We start from the raw sequence: 20,738 nt of genomic DNA, 5'->3' as shown, positions 1-20,738 counted from the left end.
CTGAAAGGCCTCCCTCCAAAGCTGCTCCATCAAAATGATCACTATGAACATAAACAACGAACATGGCTATTGTTAGAACTCAAAACTGTGAAGCGAGCCGCCTGTAGACGAGCAAAGAGTGCTAGAGCGGAATAAACAAAGGTAGCCGTCCAATTGTTTAATTTGGGCGACCGGGCTCATGAGAGTCCTGCGACAGCCGGAGATACCAGATTGTTTTCTCCTCATCTCAGAGCATCGGATTAATGGATTGTTTTTGAGATGTCAGGAGAAGTTTTACAAACGTATCATAGTTTTTGTTGAAGATCACCAACCTTGAAAAATGTACATAAACAGAATTGATGCTCTTAACTGTGAGAGGAAAGAAATAAGAGACCAATGCTTCTCTTGCTTCTGTGGAGCTGGACTATTGTGCGCTTTTAATTGTGTCATTACGGTTCTTTCAGTCAAGAAGAAATACGATACAAGACACTACAGGTCCTTAACCTCAGGGACGCTCTGCCGCCTGTGTGGTAAATCTCTCCTATTCTACACTTTCTTTGTTTTTTTTACTGGGCCCTCTCTGCCTCTCTTTCTCTCACTCTGTCCTTTTTTTTTCTCTCCATCATTCTGTCTGTTGTCTGTGAGCATGCTCACACTCCAGCCCTGTCAGTGAGCCTCATGGCTCCATGGTAACCAGTAACACCATTTTTCACCAGTGTGTCTTTGTGCATGTGTGTGTGTGTGTGTGTTTTATGGGCGGGATCAGGGTCTTAGTTTCAAACAGCTGAGGAGAGGTCGCGGCCGTCCCAATGGGCCTCTTGCTGTAATTCATGTAAATTCCCTTAAGACCCCGGCGGCTTTTGTTTTCCTCATAGTCAGATCAGATGCCCGTGTCAACAATGCAGCTCCATGCGACGTGGAAAAAAAAAGTCCTCCATGCAGAAATGCCTTCGCCGAGCTCCTTGTGACAACCAGATACCTCGAGTTATCGTGATAGTCTTGCTATGCGACACCTCCGAGTCCTCAGCCTTACTGTGCTGCAAGGAGTTCAGCCAGAGTTAACGAGGTGAACATTAAAACAGACGTGGACGAGGACGACATTAAAACAGACGTGGACGAGGACGACATTAAAACAGACGTGGACGAGGACGACATGAAGAAATGACCAGAGAACCTGTTCTGCCATATCAGGGTTATTTATTGTGACTTGATCGAGGATCAGGTTTAAACAATTACTGATTCGATGTGACCTGAAAAACAAACACGCGTTGAAAATGACTGGTAGGAATAGAGCTGCATGTGGATGAAACTTAAAAAGGGCTAAATCATCTATACTTGTCTGCAGTAGTTCCCCCCTCCCTGCCTCGATAGCCTTGTGAACCCAGCCCCATTCTCTCTTTGAGCCAATCATATTTCACTCCCATTCACATTTCTGAATAGGACATTTGAAAAGGAGTCCTCCCCACGAACACCCACTGATAGACAAATGCACTCACACACACACACACACACACACACACACACACACACACACACACACATGCGGGCAGCGTGCAGCTCTAGTTAGGAGGGCTTGGTCTAGACCGCAGCATGAACTTTGTTCTGTTAAAAGTTGCCATTGAAATATGCAGTTGCCATTGAAATATTGTTATTCCATTGGTGTTGTGACAAAGAGCAGGGAGGGCGTCGGTCCGCTCTCAGTGTGAGTCTGAAGCAGCAATGGGCCGGCGGGGTTCGCCCAGTGTCTCTGCTCAACAGAGTCAGTGTGCAGAAATAATGCCCATTAGACTTGGTCAATCACGCCCCTCGCTCAATGAAATATGACCCTTTCTCTCATTTCATACCATAATGCATACACCTCAGCGCTATCCATCATCTCGCCCAAAGATGACCGCCACTATGAATGCTTTAATTCATGATACATATTTAAAATGAAAGGCTTCTCATGCGGTGACGCGAGATGTTGCAAAAGCTCAACGCGATGAGTTATGCGGCGATGGAAAAAAGACCAAAGTTATTCATTAGTGAATTAAGGTGGAATTCCAGCGCAGAGGTCTCTGCTCTCTGGACCACCGATGAAGCTCTGACACTCCGGAGGCGGATGGTTTCATCACAGTAAGTGGGAGGGAATGATATACTTGCAGTAGCATGCAACAATAACCATGTTGTGAAGCCATTGAACTTGTCCCACTGACACAGACAGAATTCATATGCCTGATTATTAAGTGGCTATTCCCAAACAAAGAGCGCCACACAAGTGGGAACAATGGAGCACTGGTTGAAGAAGTACGACATTTTTTTACCTCAAGGTAAGATTTTCTTGTGTTTTAAAGTTTCACGCAATGCGTGTATCCTCGAGATCAAACCAACGTGTGAAATGTATTTCCTTTCTCACTAAATGCGATCAAAACCCAGCACATCCCTGTTTACGTGCTTGCGGTTCTTCTTCTTCCCTGCTTTGACTGGCACATTGGCGTATAGTTTGGCGTGGCACCGCCACCAGCAGATCAGTGTGAAAGTCTTGGCAGAAATGTGTATTTTTTTTACCAAGTATGCATCGACGAGATGCAAAATGAGGACCCACTAATATGAAATCAGCTCCATACGGCTACGATTACAAATAAAAGTGCTGTATTTAAAATCCATCTTCCATAAAGTCAGGTCTGAGCAACTGCATTGCAAAAAATATATATTAATTTACAGTTCTTAACATTATTTATAATTATTCACCAACATTTTCATTGTGTGAAAATGTGGTTAAAGCACCAATATACAATTGTAACATTGATATTAAAGTATTTGGTCATGTGATTTCCTCCATACTGCCCAACATGGTTCCCTACTGAGGGCTCCAAAAGGTCACAAGAGACACATTTTAAAAGGTTGTGAGACGATTCAGTGAAAAGATGTGAGCATTTATTTAAACAATTTATTGTATTTTATAATAACATTACATGTGTATATAGCGCTTTCTCTAAATACCCAAAGTCGCTTTACAGAGTCCAGAGTCCAGTAGTCATACACACACAGTCATCCCGGTGGTGGTAAGCTACATCAGTAGCCACAGCTCATTGCATGTTTTCTCTGTCAAATATTATTCTGAAAAGTAACTAATCTGTCCAATCTTTGTCGTGAAATAAACATGAAGTAATTGTACTGAGTTCCTTTCCACCACTGAGAGGGTAAAAGTGTTAAAAAAGTGTTTTAGATACTGGCGTCTGAATCATTGTTCCGTTTGTTGGCCGATGTGCTTTGAGGCAGATGATGTTACATTTTCTGTGCTTTTGTAATGAGAGGAGCATTATTTAGGGCCGGGCCCAGAGAATAGTGACTCTTTCAAAGGGAGAGCTCCCACCATTGTTGCCCTCTGCAACCACAGCTAAGGGACGTCAAAAGACCTTCTCCCCATCTATTCTTTTAAAACGGGTTGCTATAATACCGGCGAGGAGTCGGCAGTAAATAATCTCCGCCTCTCCGAGTCGACTAGATTGGATTGCACGGGGACATCTGTTGAGTGTAGGTGAGCACTTTCTCTGGCTTCTCCCTGTATGGGAAAGGAAGTCCACATGACGTTCCTCGAGCTTTTTTCTTTTATTCATGTGGCTTTTCTGGTTTTACTCCACCCTCCATTGAACATCCAGAAAGCTGCATTGACTCGAGCACAATCAGTGCAGCTGACAGTAGTGCTTGTGTACACTGGGTGCCGTTTGATTTAACGTGCAATTACAGGGTCAATGTCGCTTTTATGCTCTGCCAAATTCATATCGCTGCAGGATGTTCTGCTCCGTCATCGCCTCATCCTGCTGACAGTCGCGTCTGATACGAACAAATAAATAACTCTGCGAATATTTAATATGGTTGTACCAATGTGTGTGTGTGTGTTGTTGTTGTTGTTTTATAAACCCACCCGCCGGTAACTTTGTGGGTTCTGGTAGCTGTTCATGTGATACCAGGAAATGTTTAACCTCTATTGTAGAGAGACAGTGTGCATTTTCTACCTGAGTTGTTTTGGTAGAGAGGTGTGTCCTGTGTTCCGACACCTGAATCTTCACTGATTGGACGAGCGATCGTCACCTGGTTTCTATTGAGTGTCATTTGAATACCAAAAGCCAAGGGGCGGTGTCAACGTGGCTGGCTGAGTGTCTTTAAAAAGATCTCCCGGGGCCAAGTCTGCAGTGTGCATTTTCTACCTGTGAGGCGAGACTACTGACTACTTGGATCCTGCTAAGTATCTTCTTTAAACTAGTTTTATCTGCTAAAGTTACTGTTGTATTTGTTGTTTAAAGCTGCTAGATTGTTAGTCTGTCCTGTTTTAAGGAGTTGTTTTGGTAGAGAGGTGTGTCCTGTGTTCCGACACCTGAATCTTCACTGATTGGACGAGCGATCGTCACCTGGTTTCTATTGAGTGTCATTTGAATACCAAAAGCCAAGGGGCGGTGTCAACGTGGCTGGCTGAGTGTCTTTAAAAAGATCTCCCGGGGCCAAGTCTGCAGTGTGCATTTTCTACCTGTGAGGCGAGACTACTGACTACTTGGATCCTGCTAAGTATCTTCTTTAAACTAGTTTTATCTGCTAAAGTTACTGTTGTATTTGTTGTTTAAAGCTGCTAGATTGTTAGTCTGTCCTGTTTTAAGGAGTTGTTTTGGTAGAGAGGTGTGTCCTGTGTTCCGACACCTGAATCTTCACTGATTATCGAGCGATCGTCACCTGGTTTCTATTGAGTGTCATTTGAATACCAAAAGCCAAGGGGCGGTGTCAACGCGGCTGGAGGTAATTGGCACTAACTTGGGCTCATAACCGGGTGGGGTTTTTCGCGTCAGCTGTAGCGTCAGTGTGACTCATCGGACGAAGACTCGGAGGACAAAGACATAGGAGTCTTCCGTTGGAGTCTTCGGGGGTGGCTGAGTATTTCCCCCTTTTTTTTGAATATGTGTGTCTTTTCCATACCTGTGCGTATCTCTACTCGTAGTTACTATAGGACTCGCTCATTCATGTACCGGAACCCCTCCTCTGTTATCCTTCCTACCCGTTCTACTCACACCCAGCACCTGGTCACAGGAGGCCTCTGGAACTGTCAGTCAGCCAACCGCAAGGCCGACTTCATCTCTGGCTTTGCTGTGGAGCAGTCGCTTGACTTCCTGGCTCTCACTGAGACCTGGATCACAGTAGACAACACGTCTACCCCGGCTGCTCTCTCCTCTGCCTTCTCCTTTAGCCACACACCCAGACCCTCTGGTCGGGGTGGAGGTACAGGTTTACTCATCTCACCCACATGGTGTTTCTGTCCCTACCCGCTTCCACTCTTTATCCCACTGACTTTTGAGTTTCATGCGGTGACCGTTACTCATCCGGTCCAACTTCACATTGTTGTTCTCTACCGTCCCCCTGGTTCTTTGGGAGATTTCTTGGTCGAGCTAGACGTCCTCCTATCGAACTTCGCGGAACACGGCCCCCCGCTCATCCTTCTGGGTGACTTTAACATCCAGACAGAGAAGTCATGTGATCTCTTACTCTTATTGTCTTCCTTTAACCTCTCACTCAGTCCCTCCTCCTACTCACAAAGCCGGCAACCACCTTGACTACATTTTCACAAGAAACTGCTCTACCTCTAACCTCACTGTGACTCCTCTCCATGTCTCTGACCACTTCTTCATCTCTTACTCTCTCGCTCTCTGGTACTGACAACCCACCCATATCTACAGACTCTGCACCTGTACGCCGCAACATTCGCACCCTCTGTCCCTCCTCTCTTGCCTCCTCTGTCCTATCTGCTCTCCCCTCAACTGACTGCTTCTCACTCATGCATCCTAACTCTGCCGCAGACACTCTCCTCTCTTCCCTGTCTTCATCTCTTGATTCTCTTTGTCCTTTTAAGACACGACCGGTTCGGAAATCCTCTCCGGCTCCGTGGTTGTCGGACTCGTGCGCCGAGAGAGCCACCCTGCGGCGGAAAGAAAATGGCGCAAATCGAATCAAGCGGAAGACTTGCTCTTCTATCAATCTCTCCTCTCCTCCTTCTCTTCCTCTATCTCTGCAGCCAAAAGCTCGTTCTACCTGACCAAAATTCAGTCTTCCTTCTCTAACCCCAAAAAACTCTTCTCTATCTTTTCCAACCTCCTTGATCCCCCTGTCCCACTCCTCCTTCCACCCTTTTGCCGAGCCACTTTGTCGACTACTTTACAAACAAGATAGACGACATACGCTCCTCCTTTACAAATCCATCTTCTATCACCTCACCAACACTAACTTCTTCATCCCCTCTCTTCCTCTTTCACCCCTTGTCTCCCAATCAAGTTCTTAGCTTGGTGACCTCCGCCCGACCGACCACCTGCGCCCTTGACCCCGTCCGTCTCCCATTCTCCAGGCTATTGCTCCTGACCTTCTGACCTTCCTCACCCATCTTATTAACAGCTCCCTCTCAACTGGCTGTTTCCTAACTCTCTGAAGGAGGCGAGAGTCAACCCTCTCCTGAAGAAACCCACGCTCGACCCGTCTGAAGTCAGCAACTACAGACCGGTCTCTCTTCTTCCTTTCTCTCCAAAACTCTGGAGCGAGCTATCTTGAGCCAAGTGTCCTCCTATCTCCACAGTAACAACCTTCTTGACCCTCACCAGTCTGGATTCAAGGCCGGCCACTCGACAGAGACGGCCCTCCTTGCTGTCTCTGAGCAGCTTCACACTGCTAGAGCAGCCTCTCTCCTCTGTCCTTATCCTTCTCGACCTTTCTGCAGCATTTGACACCGTGAACCACCAGATCCTGATCTCTTCTCTTCAGGACCTGGGGATCTCAGGCACTGCACTCGCTCTTCTCTTCCTACCTTAAAGACCGCACCTACCGGGTAACTTGGAGAGGATCTGTGTCTGATCCTTGTCCTCTCACTACTGGGGTTCCTCAAGGCTCCGTCCTGGGTCCCTCCTCTTCTCTCTGTACACAAATTCTCTCGGCTCTGTCATTCGTTCGCATGGCTTCTCCTACCATAGCTATGCTGATGACACCCAACTGATCTTCTCGTTTCCACCGTCCGAAACACGGGTGGCGGCACGAATCTCTGCCTGTCTGACTGACATCTCTCAGTGGATGTCTGCTCACCACCTGAAGATCAACCCTGACAAGACTGAGCTACTATTCCTTCCAGGAAAGGCTCCCCACCCACGACCTGACTATCACCTTCAACAGCTCTGTGTTGGCCCCTACCCGGACTGCCAGGAACCTCGGGTGACACTCGACAGTCAACTCTCCTGACGGCCAACATCGCTGCGACGACGCGTTCCTGTAGGTACATGCTGCACAACATCAGGAGAATACGTCCTCTTCTTACTCAGAAGGCGGCGGGTTCTGATCCAGGCTCTGGTCATTTCACGCCTCGACTACTGCAACTCCCTCCTGGCTGGTCTACCTGCTAAGGCCATCCGACCCCTGCAGCTCATCCAGAATGCAGCAGCTCGACTGGTCTTCAGCCTCCCGAAATTCACCCACACCACTCCGCTCCTCCGCCTCTCCACTGGTTACGGTGGCTGCTCGCATCCGCTTCAAAACACTGGTCCTGGCGTACCGTGCTCTAGACGGATCGGGCCCCGTCTACATCCGGGATATGGTCACACCGTACACCCCGGCACGTTCGCTCGGCAACAGCCAATCGACTTGTGCCTCCTGCACCTCGAGCTAATCACTCGAAATCCAGACTGTTTGCTGTCCTGGCTCCTCAGTGGTGGAACGAGCTCCCCACTGACATCAGGACAGCAGAAAGTCTCTACATCTTCCGTCGGAGACTGAAAACACACCTTTTCCGACTATATCTGGATTAAAACACAGATTAGCACTTCAGTGGCACTTAGATAGCACTTACTTATGGTACTTTTGTAGTTCGACTATGTTGAGGAAATGTTACTTCCTGTATTCTTGTTGTTCTTAGTTTGTACTCTAGGTTGAAATGCACTTATTGTAAGTCGCTTTGGATAAAAGCGTCTGCTAAATGACATGTAATGTAATGTAATGTAAAAAGGTTGTTTTAATCCCCCTGTGAGGGGAGGGAGGGTCAGGGGAGGGACGTGGGAGGAGGGGAGGAGGGGAGGAGGGGAAGAGGGTGGGGGGCGATTTTGTGAGGGAATCAGCTCGCCTCTCTTTACTGTCAGTCCCAGCAGACACGCCGAGGAATACACAGCCTCCGGGATTATGTCTAGTGAGCTCTGCTCTCACACTGCGGATGCACACGCTGAGGGGACTTATTCTTACTGACTCATATGCCCACGTCAAGGTGAGGTACTCTCTCTCTCTTGTGTTAATGGCTGTTTTATGACATATGGTCACCTGCTGTGTGGGGAGAGCAGCTTGTGAAGCTCTTGCCGGTCTGCAGGGTGATGGTCCAAAGAAAAAGGATTTATTGTTAGAATGTTTTGCTTCTCCTGAACGAATGAAACTGATGAATGATTCTAGCGCTGAAACATTTTACTGATCTCATTGGCAACAATTTTGATAGTCAAGTAATCGTTTTTTAAAATTGTATATATACTTTTAGATAGATAGATATATACTTTATTAATCCCCAAGGGGAAATTTGTCGTAGCAGTAGCAGCACCAATAAACTAAACACACAAGAATAAAAAATAAAATATAAAACAAAATATAAAAAACAGGGATGAAAGATATAGATATATACAAGAAGTATACAAAGTAAAATATAAATGTATATAAACAACATATATGCATACACAATACACAATACACAATACTAATGACAAATTTTATATCCATTTTGAATGTTGTAAGCCTCTCAAATGTGAGGATTTGCTGCTCTTCTGCCTTTTTACAACATTGTAATGACAAAAAAAACAAAGTTTGGTCATTTTAAGACATTTGATTATTTTTGCTTTCGCATTCTGAACTTTCAAAATGTTTTTCACTGTTGATCATGATCTTAACGATATATCGGTTAGTGCTGAAACAATCAGGTGATTGACAGAAAATGTTGTCACTAGATTGAAAAATTATTAATCGGTCGTAATTGTAGTCATTATTTCAAGCAAAAACACTGTCTAAACTATTTAAGCTTCTCCGTTGTGAAGATTTGCTGCTTTTCTTTGTCTGGTGTGATAGTACAATGAATATCTTTAGGTTATAGATGGTTGGACAAAACAACACTTTTCACTTTGGGCCCAAGGGAAATGTTCCAGATATTTGTAATATTTGTTCCCGACACACCAAACCATGAATCGATTAGAAACACAATCCGTTCCAGCCCCAGAAGATTCCCAACATGTTGAATAAAATCCAGTTGTGGGCTTAGAGGCCCACAAGGTGTTTAGAGTTGGACCAGATGGTTCAAATTAGGAGACCCTTATGGAATGACGTGATTCTGCTCCAAGGCTGGAGCAGTAAGCCCATTCCTGCTTCCTTAAAAGAGGTAACACAAATTCATTTGTGTGGGTTTCGTGGGTTTCGTGGGTTTCGTGGATTCTCTGGACCTTCTGAAATCACCCGGGCTGTAAGCAGTATACGCTCGTAATTAGACCTGTTTTCTTTCTGCATTATATCAGCAACAAGACAGTGTCCGCGGAGATCTTTTCATCACCAACATTCTTCATCATCTCGGCCGACAGAAGATTATACAACAATGGCATACAAGCAGATCTCCTCATCATAGGGGAAGAGAGACTGTGTTCCGGCTGTAATTATTTCTCCCCTCTTTGTCGGTAATGATGCTTCATCGAGAGAGCGGTATCTTCTGCAGCCACACTCTGCCTCTCATTAGGCAGGAGTCTAAAATGTAACCCAAAGGATGGTGCTGCTGAGCCCCCTTCCCTTGTCTAAAGGGACACACACACATCACAACAATACAGCCTGCAGGAGACAACCAACGGACTCTCATTAGAGAAATGTGTGACACTCCGCTACCTTTGCCCGTGGTCACCAGCGGTGGACATTTCACTTTACCCGACAATCACTTGCCGCATGATGTGACCAGAGGAAACGTAAACTCTCTCTCCAGAGACACGTTTACGTGTGTGTGTGTTTCCCAAGGCTGTCGAGCAGCATCGCAGTGAAGTAAAGTGACTGCTGTGTTGAGTGGAATGAACATTCATTCAAGTCTGTGTTCACATATTCACTTTACTGAACACGGAATACTTCATATTTCAATATTTAAATTCATAGAGATGTATTTCGTAAAAAAAAGATACACTCATTATTTCCCAACCCAAGATGAATGATTACCTTCGCATTGAAAATGCAGAAGGTTATGTTTTGATCGCCGTGTATTTATTTATTTATTTATTTGTATGCGTGTTACTCGCATAACAAAAAAAGTTTTAAACCGAATCGCATGAAATTTGGTGGGATGATTGGTTATTATCCGGGGACCATTTGATTAGATTTTGGGATCAATCGGGTCAAAGGTCAAGGTCATGGAAAGGTCAAAATCTTCTTTTTACCATAGCACGGTCACATTTTTATCCAATTGGCATGCAACTAATGCCAACATGTTCATAATTCAATGCCCAATCTTGTGATATGCGAAGGTATGCGCTCTACCAAGTGCCCGTTCTAGTTTATAATGCAACTCTACTGCTTTGCAGCTAAGGTGCAGCCTTCTGGGGGCACTTGGGGGCAGCACGACCAGCTGCAACCACAACACTGATGCACTTTTTAAAGTTGACTTGGCACTCACAAATGTTTGCTTATTCACACCAGTTATGGAGCAACATTATCATTCATTTGGAGTTGGAGCTAAAAATGAATGTTCGTCCAATATAAATATCTCTTTCATTGCTATATGTTATGTTCAACAGCTCGTAGCCAATCTGTTCTGTGTGACAAAGGTAATGTGCAGTGGATATATCTGACTGTTGTAGTTGTTGTTGCTCGACACAGCAGCTAGAAAAGAGTCTGTTGGAAGCAGTGAGAGCGAACCATAGCAGTGGAGTGGGCTATAAAACCAAAACAGGGATGTGAAAGGCACTACGATCCCCCAGTAGAGCTCAGAGGAACTGCTGAGTCAGGGTAAATTCTCTGCGGCTTCATCACGGCGAGCGAGCCCCTTCGGGTTTCGCATTCATCCGATCAGTGTGAACATCAACATATTCCTCCGAGACATTTCAGGACACACAGCCCCTCTGTTTATTTTCTGTTGCCTCTGATGGTTTCTCCTTGTAAAGCGCCGGTGTGCTTTCTACATTCATGAAACATTCAGTTGTCTGTTTTGTTTGTCGGCAATGTGACACGAGGGCGCTCCCCAAGGTTCTGAGGCCCCCGCGTGTCTCTGGCCGCGCGGTGTCTTGTCGTCCCGCTCGCCCGTCGGCATCCGATCTCAGGCTATTTTCAGTCTTGTTCCCCTCTTCTTATCGCCATGGCAGCCGAGCCGGACTGAGCTCGCCTCGCTTTTGTGATGTCGAAGAGCCGAGGTGGCGGGATGGCTGGCTCGATGTCATGGGGGGGGACTTTTGATGGGATCAGCCCGTCAGTTCATTCAAACAGGATGTGGAAAGGTCATTTTGTTGTTGTGTTTTATTCATGGGTCTCAGCTGTAACCAGATGTTTCACTGCCATCTATGCTCAGCGAGGCAGAACTGATCCTGTGAGAGCTGAGCAGGACCGTGGTCCTCTGCTCAGGTGGAGTGTCAGCACAGGTGTCAGCAACAATGTGAGGCTGGGAGGGAACCGCATGTCAGTGAATCAGGAGCCTTTCAAATTCAGGGCTGTGGCAAGTCCAGATATTCTCTTGTGTCATTCTGAAAGAAGTAATATGCTATTGAGTACAGCTTGAAGGCTTTCTGAATCCTTGTATTGGCACAACAGTTTTGAGATTTTTTTTCAGACTAGCATTAACAGACGATTTTTTTGGACACGTATGCAGCTGAATCTCATCTTGTCTTCCGTGCGATGGCATCAAAAGCAGAGCTCCGCTTCTGCTGCCGCATTGCATCCTGGTCGGTGAGACAAAACGGGCGTCCTGAAAGAAAACAACTGAAGAAACCACAGCTGTTATTTGCGTGAAACAGAATGAATGCAAACCTGTAGATTCTCAATCGTATCGGAGTCGCGGTGCAGAAAGCAGTGTTCTTATTTAAGCGGGTGGAAGCGGCGGCGTCTCTCAACGGGACGCCGCGCTCTCGTGCGGAGCGGCCGACTGAAGTCGATAAGCCTTCGCTCGCAGTAAATTGGATTGCTTCTTCAATCATTTTGCCCATCGATTCCGATATGTGTGTCTGTGTTCACCGTGACAGTGTGTGAGGAGAGGTCAGGATCAGGCATGAAATAAAAAAGGGAAGGAGGTATGGAAGAGGGTAGATCTAATGTAAGCACATGATGTGAGAGGAGGAGGGGGGAAAGGACAGGATGGGTTAAGAGAGGACATTGGAGCCTTTTCTGGGCCGTGACCTCATGTGAAGAGGTAATTGGAAAGGAGAAGAAAAAAGGAAAAAGACATATAGATCAGAGCAGAAGTCCTTTCTGACGCGCCCACATTCAGACCAGAGCAAGGAGTTCATGGGAAATCGCTTTAGTACTTTTTACTATTCAAAATAAGATCATTCATCTATCATTCAACTTTACTTTCTGCATGAGTGGTCTTGAGGCCTTGATCTAAAGGCTGAAAAACTCTGGGAGACGATAGAATTGGATTCCCACATCGCTGTATACAGCGGATCCTGAACGTGAGCAACCGGCACGACAAGAAGGGAGGAGACGAGAAAAAAAGAGATGCGATCGGGGAGAAGAGACGAGACAAGAGCCGAGAGAAGGGAGGAGATGTGTCCTCTTCCAGCTCTCAGTCCATCAGTTTGGATTACACTCGGAGAAAAGCCTCGTTCACACTTTGCACAGCTTTCTTTTCACCATCACAACGAGTCACAGTTGGAAGTGATTTACGTACATCTCCAAAGAGTCAACGCACTCCAGGATTATTACGCTTGAAAAAAAAAAGACAATGGGGGAGTGATTTCTCGTCCTGGTGTGTAATGGGACAAGGATGTTAGCAGCTTGTATTCAACCCAAACATGCATGAGGAGGCCCGTTGTGAAGTCAAGTTGATCTACTGGTTATTGGAAACTATGCATATCCTGTTGCTGTGACCAAACGTTGACCCCGAAAACCTTATGAAGAAAGATTGTGTTTTCTTCTCTGGTCTGAGTTATGAGGACTCACATTTTTTGTTCTCTCACATTTTTGTTTCACCAGATTGAAGAAAACCAAAAAAGAAGAAGAAGAAGAAGCAGACAACTAGCCAGGGAGGAGGAGTAGAAAGGGGATTTGAGTTTCTGTGGTAAGTTGGAAACATTTACTTCAGGCTTTGAATCCAGTATTTTTTCATCTTCACCGACTCTATCATTTTCCAAAACAGTGTGAACTTCAAACACTCTTGTTCTTCTCAAAAGGCATTTCCCCTCCCATCGGACGTGAACACACACACACGTCACTCTGTTTGCCATGCATGGCAAATGTCCCCCGTCCAAATCTCTCCATCTCCGCTCCTGCCAGAGTGTGAATGTATGAGTATTAACGCCCTCTGTGGAGCTCCTCAGGCCTGAACCACTTCCACCGCTCCGTCTCTGTTCTGCTCTTTTGCTCTGGCTGTACAGTCAAAGGTCAACGCTTGCTGGACTGTCCACTGGCAAAGAGTCTTTTTGTGTCTGCCTCCATTTTGGCAGCCACGTTTTGGCAGGGAATAAAAATTACAAAAAGAGTTTTCAAGTGTTTGATGCATATGGTTGTCACGGTAACACACCCTCTCATCCTCACCCACGGCTGTGACAGTGGGCGTCAATACGTAGTAAATCACAAAATCGCACTTTGGAGCCAATATGATATGCCTAAGCGCCTCTCTATTATTGACACATAATGTGTCGTGATGGGGCGCGCAAAAGTGGAAAGGTTCCCTAATGGCAGTTGCACAATTAAGAGATGAAGTAGCACCCTTAAGCAAAAGGTCGCCGTGTGCATTAGAGCCCAGAGAATTGACCCGCAGCTCACACAGGTTTTTTTGTTGTTGAATAACCCTCAGTAACCTTTGGCTCGTCCCCTCATTCAGGAGCACTGAAAGTGTATCTGTGACTCAGCGGGGAGTTGATCCAACGCTCTGTGAGTGGAGGTGACACGGTGTGATGCGTGTCCACCGCCCGGTGGAGTGTGAAGGAAGGATCCCGTCTCGACCTGAGAGTTAAGGGACTCTGACGGCTCGGAGCTCATCTCCCTGTGCTGATGGTGCTGCTCCGCTGGTTTTATTGTCGGCGATGTGTATCTCAGTTTATCCATTCATGTGCCCGTTTCCATCTTTCGCTTGGCCTCTGCCTATCTGTCTGTTTGTCTCTGACTCGCTCATTCTCTCTCTCCGTTTCTCTCCGGTCATCCCTCTGGGGCAGTCGGTTGTTGTTGTGAACGTGTGCTGCGGGCCAGCGTTCAATGGCCGAGTCGTAGAGGGCCACACGTAGGAGCTGCAGACCAAATTTGCGGTTTGAAAACTCGGCGAGGCGTGAAGCGTCCATTGTGAGCGCAGCATTCAGGTCCCGGGCCCTTCAATAGGCGGCCGCAGAGGTTCCTGTTTCCCTCCATAGGGCCGGTTTCTCTCACGTGGCCGCCAGGGAGTGTGTTATTATCGTTTGTGGATTTTAATGCCAAGCGGGGGAAGGTGGGACAAAAAGATTGGGGATCGGCCAATCAGAGCTTTGCCTCTATAGAAATAGTTCTGATATTGTGAACTCTAGACGAGTAGAGCGATTGATCACATAACCCAGTCTTTTCTTACACAGTGCAGTCAGAGAGTATTTGTGAATTGTTGCATTCTCTATCCGACTCCAGCACATTGGATTTGAAATGAAAACATGACTCTGAGGTGAAAGTGCTGACTGCAGCGAAGAGAACGATGCTACGCCCGTTTTTAAAGCCTGAATTGTGGCGCTGCAGGACGACAATATTCAACACATAGAAATGGCAACCGAGGAGTTTTATGGCTAATCTCTCTCATGTCCATCAAACCTCTGGTCAGCTCATCATGTGTTTCACTTGCTTCAGACCAGACTGAAGGCAAAAAGCCGCTGAAACAAGCAAGAAGTGCAGATGGCTGCAATACAGGCCTGGCAGAGCAGCCACAGGGAGGATGCTACTCCTCTGATGCATAAGGGTGGTAGAAACCAATCATTTTTGCAAAGGATTTGCAACCAAATATTAAATATGATGAGATACTTATAAGAAAATAAATCAAGTGTATTGTTTCGAGTTCAAGGTTTCTGTGAACAGCAAAAGCTTTTGCTGCATCTCATGCCCCTTCTCTGCCCCCAAAACACTGAAGATATTCTATTAAAAGTGATGAAAGAAATTCTGTTAATTACAACTTGGATGGTATTTCTTTTATTTCCCCCCCCCCGGCCCACAGAATTTGTATCAATAATGATAACCTTTAGCCTTCTCAAATAAGTTTGGCAAACTAAGACGTGTATGATCATCTGACTGCCATTTAATTTGTCCAGTTATAAAGCTTAAAGCAATTCAACCTCAGAGTTATTGTTTCAAATGCGATATCCCGGAGTACAGAGAAGAAACAGATCTGTCTGAATACTCTTACTTCAGAACAAACAACTAGTACCACCTCGTTAGTTTGAGAGTTGCTTACTTAAAACACGAAGGGCTTTGAGCCCCTGACTCTCTCACGAGAACCCTCTTCCCATCAGTGGCCGCTACACGTGAACATCGTCGTCAGCGAAGCAGCATCGTCCTCGCACGAGGTCGGAAGGCATTGATACTACGCAGCAGCGGTTCTGAGATCCGACGAGCTGCAGACGAGTAAAAGGATCCAAACACCCACAGAGGGCCCCAGTAGACGCAGTTATACGTCGAGATGTATGTTTTAGCCGCCGCTTTCTCAAGCCTGACAATCCACCGACGGTTCCCGTGTCAACACTCCCGTCGGCGCGTGCTACGTGCAGAAATGTGTTGTGTGGACGTGACGGAGTGGACGCCAGCGTGTGCTCTTCAGCGTCTGGGCGGCCGCACTGAGAAGCAGAGACGGGGAGTCGCAGGGAGACACAGCCCGAGTGTCAGAGAGAAGGACATGAACAAACAGAAAGATGAATAGATGGATACAAAGACGGGGGAGGGAGAGAAAACGGCTGGGCGATGGGAAAGAGGTTTGCGAGGCCTCTCCTCGGGGGCTTGTGGGGAAAGCCAAAAGGCTTCATGCTCAGCTGACTCCCAAACTGTTGAGCAGACAGAGAGTCTGAGGAGACACCGCTCTGTATCCGGCTTCTCCTTCTTTCTTTTGCTTTTCCCAACTCCTCTCACCTGCTCAACCTCCCTCCAGGCCCTGTTCTACCTCCACTGCCTTCTCTGTGCAATTACCAGGTCCGGTCCTCTCCTGCGCTGCTGAAAGCATCAACAATAACTCCTCTATATATTGTCGGGCTGTACTTGAATCGCGTGTTTTGATTCAAATTGGATTTTTTGCTGTTCAATATGAATATCTAACTATTCGTTCACACTCGCGATGGCAAAATCCACTGGCACGACTTTTACTGATGATTTCAACCACAATAACGTCGTCCAGTGAAGTCCATTGCCGCCACGTCCTTCTTTGATAATGTGGGTGTGACTCTTTTTTGACATTGTCACCGGCAGTCATGGATACACAACCAGTGTGTTTATAATGCTTGTTTACTAGGGTTTGTTAAAAGGTTCTTTTCATATCAGGTCTCCAAAAAATGTGTAAAGAACAACGACGGTTCAACTTGAAGAATGTCAGGTCACCGACAGCCGATCCGACTCGTTGACTTTCAGCAGGCAGCGTCACGAAATTCATTTGTCTGATGTGACACGTTAATTAATCTAGTTTTATGTAACGATCCTGAAGCCAGCTGCCGGTTAGCTTAGCATAAGGACATAAGCAGCTAACCTGGCTCTGGCCAAAGTTGTGGTTTATCAGTGAGTTACACGAGGGAACTATCTATCGGACAGAGCCAGGCTATCTGTTCCCTCCAGCTTCCAGTCTTTATGCTAAGCTAAGCTAATCACCGCCTGGCTCTCGCTCCAGAGTGGTATCAATCTTCTCATCTCTCAACTCTCGGCAGAAGAAATGCCAAAAATCACATTTTCACATGAATTTCTCACCAAAAAAAGGAAGATGTTCAGACAGAATACTTGACTGGCCAAACACGAAGAGAGAAAGTGGAGCATGTAGTCTCCTCTCTTTTCAAAATGTTATTCTTTATACCGACAAAGCGATAAAAGTCGAGGAAATAGAGACCAGGTTACATCCGCCCTACTTATGGTTCCTAACCATAACCATCTTAATCAATCTTTTTCTGGGGCACACTTTAATTGCCCATACCATCTCAAAGTACAGGGTTGTAAAGAAACTCGGCATGATTGAAGATCTTTTTGTTTCATCTTCTTTTCCTTGAAATGACTCTGACTCCTTCTTCACACGGTGGACGACGTATCGCCGCGGCTTCATGACAGAGAAGATTGTCCTCACGCCGCCGTGAGCTGGTGGGGTCCCTCGCTGTGAGCGGCCTCCGAGAAACCAGATGATTCATGTGGCTGTTAGGCGCGAGTCCTGGTCCAAGGCCAAGTCTATCTGCTCATCAATACAAACAGCCCGCTCTGCCGGGTGTCGCGGTGGAATACAAATGGATGAATTTAGATGTCACCCCTCGCTCACCTGCATCTCAGCCAATTCTAATGAGACAAGGCTCTCTTTACCTACTGAAAGAGAGAGTGAGAGAGCGAGAGAGGGGGGGGGGGGGGGATGGAATGAGATGAATATGTGAGCAAGCTGAATAACAAGCTTTGTACTCTTGTCTTTTTTCTCTGTATTTTAACGCTCGGTCAATTACATTAAACCTCTTATCTTTGATTTTTTTTTTCTGTTAATAGATTTCAGTAGGGCTGAACGAAAAAAATAATCTAATTCCAATTATTTTTGACTGATGTTACTGTTTTGAGATGATTTGCAGTCTTAAATAGAGTGATCATTTTTATATTCATACATCATTACATTTTACACACACCAATATTCTCGTCTTCATTTAAAGACGAATTATAAGGGTGTGATTTTCTCTAATGTTGCGTCTGTGAAATAATCAAATCATTTTTGCACACCAAAACCCAGATACCATAAACTGTATATCAGCAGTAGTATTGAACCTTTCAAACGATGCCCTGCCTTTAAATGATTGTAGCACGGTGTACGGATGCGTTTGAGTCCTACTGGTTAATGCTACAGTCAGGTGACCGTAAAAAGCATCCGTTCATTCGTCATGTGTGGACAGCGGAGGCTGAGGTCGTTCCAGCAGAGCTACGGTGGCCTTATCGTTCATGCCAGTAATTCATTCCTCTGTCATGTCTGACCCTGAGGCAGCGCACACGCTGAAACACCCCTGGTCTCCCTCTCTGGAGGCAAGTCACACACACCTTGTCCAACGGTGCTGCTCAACCTCCCTTTTTATATACACACACACCGAGCAATAAGCGGGCGGGAAAAACCTCCACCGAAGCCTCGCCCGGCCATTAGCCGACCCTCAGCCGGTGCTTCGTCTCCCGCATTAGCGACCAGGTCAAACACAGACACAGGACAGAGGCTGTTGGAGGAAGCCGGGCGGATTGTTGGCGTTAGGGAGCAGTGTTTCCTCCGGATTCACCATTTGACAAATGAGGGCTGATGGAGCAGTTATTACCATTATTTCTGATGGGGCCAGACCATCTGTAAGGCTGGAGCACTGTTTGCCTGAGCTGCAACACCCTCCGGGCCAAACAACCAAACCCACTCAAACTCTACACATGATGAAAAAAAGGGAAACGTCTCTAAGCTTTAAACACCAGGAAACGTCTCCAGCTCCCCAGTTTGAGTTTTCACATCTCTATGGGAACGCTAAGTCCTTCATTAGTATCATTATTACTCATTAGCAGACATTTCATGCCGACCCACGACACGGGTAGAAACATGTTCACGCTCAGCTTAGTGCCATCAGTCGGTCACCAACAGGGGCTTTCCGTAGTATTTCATCTTCAAAACTCACTCTTTAATTTCACCAAAAAAAACCCTGCATTAAATATAATGGGGTCATCCAATTACTTGTTCGCAAAAAAACCCACTTCCATTCGCTGAAAGGATGTTATCTCTCCCCGTTATTTAATTTTTGGTAAAATATCACAAGTTTCAGAACTGAATGAGATCAAATTCCATCAAAAGTCTGGATGGGGAAGATTTAAAATTATAATTCTCCTCGGTTAAAATGTATTGTGAGGAGTTTACTCTGGGCTTTTTTTTTGATGAATTGTGTTTGTTGAGTTTAGCATATGAAAACCTGACTTATTTAATAAGTGTCAATAGCTCAAGCCAGTGTAATCAAAGCTCATTCAGAGTGTTTGGATCAGTGCAGCTGGCACACACACTATTCTCACGTTAAGCAGCATTTCTGCATGTGTGTGCTTTTGGGGTCTCGAGTGGATTATATTCTGCGTGATTCCGTTTTCCTACACGGGCTGTTTCTGTTTGGAGAAATGCTGTGTGCCTCGTTTCTCTGCTTTGGTTGCGGCTGCAAAAATGTGTCGATGTTTATTTCGTCAACAAAAATCTGACGACAAAAACATGAACAAAAAAACTATCTTTGAAAACTAAAGCTTTTACCTCAGGTTTCATAGTTTTTCTAAAAGGATAAAACATCAAGTTTGACGGAAACTAGTATTACTGCTTCCACATGTAAACAGTGAATACACAAATGTTGGATCTAGAGCTGGAATGAAAGTCAATTATCCTATCAGTCACTCTTCTGAATACTAATCAATGACAATTTCGCTAATAAATCAATATTTTTTAGGTATTTATTCAGCCACTCAAAATATAAAGATTTCTTACTTTTACCTGCCAAACTTTTTTATCATAAGACAAAAAAGACTATAATTCAATAATTATCTTTCAGAAATAAAACATATTTTGTATCTTATATGTAAGTATTCAAAAATACTACTACTAATAATACAATAATAGTGACTAGTATGTATATATATTTTTTTCACGCAATAATCAATAATATTAGAATTTGATGGTTGTAATACATGAGAACCTTTTATTAATGTAATCATTGTTATGATGCATATAATGAAATTATTAATTACTCCGAGTCATGGTTTGCTTCATATAAAGTTTTACCAAATTAATTACTTTTTCTGCATTCATCTTCAAAATCACAAATGTAGTTTCTCGAAGCGTGAAACAGTATCTCTGCACCCCCAAAACAATCTCCTCCGCTTGACCTGTAGCACTTATATGAACTATCTTAGGTTTCTTCAAATCAAAACAAGTAACACAACAATAATGGTAATCATTAGTTGCAGTTATGTTTCAAAGCTTTATACTATTATTGAGTAAAAAACTCATAGATCCTTTTGATAAGTCTCGATGAGAGCAGTGTCTTCACGACATTTTGCCAGGGTTAACTCCTGATTGTGTCTTTCATTAAAAGAAATCCCGCGATTTGATTTTCTCACATTTTGAAAGGCCCATTGTTTGTGTCCTCTCTCACTGAAATTGGATGGCGAGTCCTTTTCGAGAGCAGCGGAGGGGAAATGATTTGTATTCACCTGCCGTATCTGAAAGGAGCTGAGGAGGGGCTACGAGAGGGGGCAACTACATAGTGCTTCCTTTATGTGATAATGGATTGCTCTGACATTCACACACATTGTGGTGTGGTGTTTCCATCAGTCAATACTCACTAACTCGTGGGATGAATGGCACATTTTAAACAGATGCCATTAAGGAGCTGTCTTTCGGAGGCGCC

At 45.3% G+C, this 20,738-nt stretch overlaps 1 protein-coding gene across 9 annotated transcripts in view; it reads left to right on the top strand.

Annotated features, from left to right (window-relative positions):
- The window catches only part of LOC130194903 (neuronal cell adhesion molecule-like), an 80,069-nt gene that overhangs the window by 26,305 nt on the left and 33,026 nt on the right, over nucleotides 1–20,738 (top strand). For 8 of the 9 annotated variants that reach the window (XM_056416119.1, XM_056416116.1, XM_056416115.1 and 5 more), the window contains exons 1-2: nucleotides 8,149–8,233; nucleotides 13,150–13,234. The gene's annotated coding sequence lies outside the window, so the exon portion shown is untranslated. Of the gene's footprint in view, nucleotides 1–8,148; nucleotides 8,234–13,149; nucleotides 13,235–20,738 lie in introns of those variants that run through there. The other variant, XM_056416112.1, reaches the window with a different exon arrangement.

The sequence above is a fragment of the Pseudoliparis swirei genome, chromosome 6 (assembly GCF_029220125.1).
Source record: "Pseudoliparis swirei isolate HS2019 ecotype Mariana Trench chromosome 6, NWPU_hadal_v1, whole genome shotgun sequence".
Lineage (NCBI taxonomy): Eukaryota > Metazoa > Chordata > Actinopteri > Perciformes > Liparidae > Pseudoliparis > Pseudoliparis swirei.
The sequence above is the reverse complement of the archived record's forward strand: the minus strand, read 5'-3'. Positions and strand labels throughout refer to the sequence as shown.